The 5,391-nt window shown below is 48.0% G+C and overlaps 1 non-coding gene across 1 annotated transcript; it reads right to left on the reverse strand.

The window, feature by feature from the left end:
* Positions 1–4,689: 4,689 nt before the first annotated feature.
* Positions 4,690–4,762, reverse strand: Trnar-ucg (transfer RNA arginine (anticodon UCG)). Its single transcript has one exon. It is a non-coding gene; the product is annotated as a tRNA-Arg (tRNA).
* Positions 4,763–5,391: the final 629 nt, after the last annotated feature.

The following is a 5,391-nucleotide window of genomic DNA, read 5'->3' on the forward strand; positions in this document are numbered from 1 at the left end:
CAATTGGGTTATTCAGCTGCCGTTTAGTAAGAGCACGATAGATCTCCGTCGTGTGGAAAGGATGCGGGTTATCCTGAACATAGCTGGGCTCCACATAATATCGCCAGACATAGCTGAGCTCAGGATGAATGTGTCCCACATACGTTGGCGCAGACAACTCCTTTGGACGTAAGGTCTTGAAAAGCTGTTCCGTAAGGCTATTTTGGTTACTGTGTAGTATGCGGGAAGTACGAGTTAAAAAAGTAGCCACAAATGGGATTCAACGTCTTTGACGCCTGAGCCACCTCGGGAACGAAGTAACGAGGTAGCTTTAAAGGAAACTTTAAAGATGTTCCCTCCCCAGACATACCAGCAAGCAAGTGCTAAAAATTTTTTCGCAATGGCTGTTGGGATTGGTAAAACAGCGGCAGTATGATAGAGCTTACTGAAAACGTAACTATTAATAAACTGTGCCCTCTGCATCCGGTCTAAAGACCGCATGTTATGTTCTTTGATCACCGCACGTAAGATGGTAAGCTTGCGTTCCCAATTCGCGTTGAGCATTGCCTGGGGATGTGGTGATATAACCAGGCCTAAATGCCACAGATGTTCGGTCTTCTCCAACCAAGAAATATCGATGGCGTTTGGATTACGACCCAACGGCGTGATTTTGGACTTTCGCTCATTAAGTCTGGCGCCACAAGTGACAGAGTACTGATGGACAATCCGACGAACTGACCCCAGCTCTTCGGTGGTAGTAATAATCACACTGATATCGGCGGCATAGGCGTGGCAGACCGTTTTGTTGTTTAACGTTTGCAACCCATGTAAAGTTATGTAAAACTTTTTAAGAAGTGGCTCTATAGCAATCGAGAATAAAGTCATGGAAAGGGGGCACCCTTGTCGTACTGCTTGTCGTATAGGCACAGGGGCGGTTAACTGGCCGTTAACCTTCACGCGTGAAGACGTTCCGCAGATACATTTCTTAATAAGCTGTCGAAAACGCTGACTGAATGCCATTTTACTCATTGTGCGCAATAAAAATCCGTGATTAATTCTGTCAAACGCCTTATCGAAGTCGAGAAACAGTAACGCCAAATCAGTGTTGGTAATCCAAGTTAAATAAGCCAGGTCACGATATTCACACAGGGCATTTAACATAGATCGACCACTGACTGCACTCGTCTGATAAGGGCCAAGTACTTTGCCAAGAAGCACTTTTAAGCCTGTTGCTTATAATCCTAGTCAAGATCTTGAAATCGGAGTTAAACAACGTAATGGGCCGAAAATCATTTAACATAGACGGATTTGATGTCTTAGGAACCAGGACAACCATTCCTTGCGTGAACTGCGGGGGGAAGGCAGCATGCGAGAGCAATTCATTGTACATTCGGGTCAATTCGTCGCCGATCACATCCCAATACCGTGAATAAAATTCGACCGGTAAGCCGTCTAAGCCGGCAGCTTTGTTCTTGGCAGCGCACGCAATAATGGACTTAACTTCAGAGTTGGTGACATTGGCCAAGAGATCAGCGTTATCATCCTGATCCACTGTGGAGGCGATGTCGTTTAAAAATCATCCTCCGCCGATAGATCGGTATCTGACTCGGAATAATGTTCTCGAAAATAATTGAAGACATACGCCTTGATAGCACCCTGCTCATTGTACAGATGCCCCCCAGCATCCGTAAGATGAGCAATAAGTTTTTGTTTACCACGTTTCTTTTCCCGTATGATATGGAATAACGATGTGGACTCGTGGGAAACGTCATCAGAAGAGCGCGATCGTACCCGATTACCAACAAGTGCTTCACGAACTAAAGCTGTAAGTTTTGCTTTGATACGCTTGATGCGGATCAGGTTGTCGGACAATGCGGAGGGATCGCTGTACAGCTGGCGTAAACCGAGGAAATAAAATTCTAGAGACTGTTTCCTCCAGTAAGCCCTGGTCCTGGCAAACTGGCAAAGACATTTCCTAATCCGCGGCTTAACAAAATCCGTCCACCAAAGAATGCGCTCCCTATACCGAGCTTGCCTCTGGAGGCACTGCTGCCACGTGGCAACGAGGCAACGCCTTAAGTCCGCTTCTTCTAGCAGCGAGACATTCAGCTGCCACGTGCCGCGTCCCAAAAATGTCTTCTGTCGCAAATGCCGTAACGTTACGTGGTATGCGGAGTGGTCACTAAAACTGAGCGGCCATAGTTCACAATCACGAATGGTATTTAAAAGATCTTGAGAAACATAAAACCTATCCAGACGGCTGGAAGAGGCAGCGCTCACATAGGTATATCCCATCGTGTGTGGTCGATGGTGACACCAACTATCTTTTAAATGCAGTCCATCTGTTAACATTAGTAGCTCGGGACAAAAATTAAAATTCGGACGTTGATCTGCTTTGCGCAAAACGCAGTTAAAATCCCCACCCAGGATGATCTTCAGACGAACGTTTGTCAATAATGGCACAACTTCAGCCCTAAAAAAATCACTTCTGTCCCGTCTGCCAGCGGACCCTGTCGGGGCGTACACGTTCAGGAGAAGCAAATCCTGTAATTGGGCGGCAATGCCGCGTCCCGTTTCTCAGATCGCTGTAGGTTGGTAGGCGATGCCAGCTTTGAATAAAATCGCAGTTCCCGTCTCAGTGCCTAGATTTAATATGGCATCATACCCAGGTATTTCTCTAACCTTGGGTGACACAACTTCTTGGAAAAAAACTATATCGATATCTGCTGCATGTAGAGAGTCGGTCAAACATTTAAGTTTGACATCGGATGCGATCCGATTTAAATTAACTGTGGCAAGTGTGTAATCTTGCATGGTGGGGATAGGAAGGGTCCGTTTTATTCACTGTCCTCAGCCCAAGACTTTTCGGATGGCGTATGCTGATGGCCAGTATCCATGAGCTCAGGACTCGGACGGTCGACATGCATGTCCATATCGGCCTCCCCCACGTGGCGGGAGACGGAACCCATTTCATCTGTGCTGCCGCGGTCACTGCCGTCTTTTCGGATCTGCTTTATGGTGCGCTGAAGTTTCTTTTCCAGAGTGCGTATCTCCTCCTCACTCTGCTTCCGTGCCGCCCGCTTAGATTTCCCCGTTCTTTGGGGAGGTGCGTCGGCGTCAGAAACGGTTTTGGTATCCGTCAAGAGGCTGTGCGTAGAGCCTTCCTCAGATTGGTCACTGCCGGGAGGGAGGGGTGTGGGGGGCGCAACGTCAGGGGTGCAAGAAACGCGCGACCTGTCGCCACCATCCGACAACTGTTTCAGCTCAGCGAACATGGTTGGAGTAATGACGGGAGTCGGTCCTGCATGGTCGGCACGACGGCCGACAGTCGTGGAAACCTGCAGGTGTGCAGCGTGGCTGTCGGCATCGGTGTCATCACTACGAACGGGACATTGGGGGGTTGTCGCAGAGTTGTTGACAATAACTGCGCCGGCGTCTGGGGTCACCGCAGCCGGTTGGTGGAGCGTCGGGTGTGTCACAGGCGACTCCATCAGAGTCTGGGCGTAAGACAACCGATTGTCATCTTGCCCATCGAGAGGCGTAAGACAATGTTGCATTCTTCGTCGACCCGCCCGGACACGGGGACAAGCAGATTTTAAATGGTCGGTAGAACCACAAATTACACAAGTTCTCGGTTGTCCTTCGTACATCACCACCGCTCGAAAACCCTGCACCAAAATGTTGGACGGGATGTGCTTCGTCAAATCAATTTTCGCATTCCTAAAGCCATTATCTACATTGAAATGTCTGTAACCCCTCCACTGCTCGGCATGATTTTGCAGGACATTACTGTAGCGAGACAAAGCTTGCCGAATTCTATCGAAGCCAACTTCGAAAGGCAAATTAAATATCCGGACGGTTCGTAGCCCTAGGCCAGCATGACTAACAGACACTTTGCATATTTCGCCTTTAGAATTCACAAAATCCGCTGTGCCCTCCGTGAGGGTCATAATACGAACGCAAGGATCGTCACTAACAAATTTTACATACACAGCGTTCGCAAGAAAATCATATGAAAAGCCAAGAACTTCTTCATCTCGCAGTCCTAAACGATCGTAAAACCAGTCAACGAGTTCGTGAACCTGAGGTCAAGCATATCCATACGGAAATCCAAATCGTAGAGTGTAACCTCTCAACTCATCTTCCATCACTTTCTTGAAGTACTACTTACAGTACCAACAGCTGCGGGCGACGCCAAGCTCAGGCGAAGCGACCACTACCGCACGTCTGCTCACGGCCGCGGCCGCGGCGGAACTATCTGCCTAGGTGAATATGTGCCGGGTAGCACGTCACACAGTACTCGTTTGGGTTGGGTGGTCCCATACAGAATCTCTCCATGCTGCCTAATGTTTTCCTAACGTCACACTCGTCACGTACTTCACTTTTATTTCATAATCATTTCTGAGAGGTAAACGAATAGCATGAAAACCTGCAGAGCTGGTGGCGTCAATATTAACACACATACTTGATGTGACTCATAAGCCGAACGAGTTACTTTCCGACGTTGTCTTAGATGTGCAAGTGCCAGTCAAAACTCGCGGCGACGGCACTCTGCCGACCATTTCGCTAGTTAACACCGGTCTTGTTGTGTGTGTTTCAAGCTGAAGAACATATCCAAGCAGGAAATGGTCAACAGCAACATTCAGACGGTTTCGTACTGCTCAATTGCTACACTAAAACAGTATATTTCTTTTTCAGAACTGGAAAAAACGACCGTGACAGGATTCGAACCTCCAATCTTCGGATCCGAAGTCCGACGCCTTATCCATTAGGCCACACGGTCACTGACGTCCAAGTATAACTTATATACGACTCATCTCGAAACGCTCACACCCCTGAGGAATTGTGTTTTCGTTCTACACAGCCACTGCCCCTTGCTGTTTCCCACCCATTCGTTACATTCAACCTCTTACGAGACTGACCAAATATAGACTGGGAAACAAGACCACACATTTTGTGCATTCGGAATCGAAGGCGGGGCGTCCCTCGCTGCATTTGCTACGATGGTCATTTGATACTTCTGTAGAAGCGGCGGCGCCGCCGCCGCCGACGACGACGACCGCGAGTGGCTCTGAGATATGTGAAAAATACATCTATAAAATATAATTCAGACTGCCTCGTCCCACATTATGCTGTACCGCTTTGGCAAATGCTTTATCTGCGCTATTCGCCTTAATAACATCTGAGAGTAATTCTTAATAAAACGCCTGTCGCTAATTGTTCGTCATCCCAGATACTATTTGCTATACGGCCACGACGCACAACTGATTTCCAAAATTCGTCTGCCTCCTGTGAGGATCGAACTCACGACCCCTGGTTTACTAGACCAGCGCTCCGCCACTTTTTTTTATTTTTATTTTTTTGCAGGCTGTGTGTACTATGTCCCTCTTCTTGTAAGCACTAGACAATCGG

This window comes from Schistocerca gregaria, chromosome 8 (genome assembly GCF_023897955.1).
Source record: "Schistocerca gregaria isolate iqSchGreg1 chromosome 8, iqSchGreg1.2, whole genome shotgun sequence".
Taxonomy (NCBI): domain Eukaryota; kingdom Metazoa; phylum Arthropoda; class Insecta; order Orthoptera; family Acrididae; genus Schistocerca; species Schistocerca gregaria.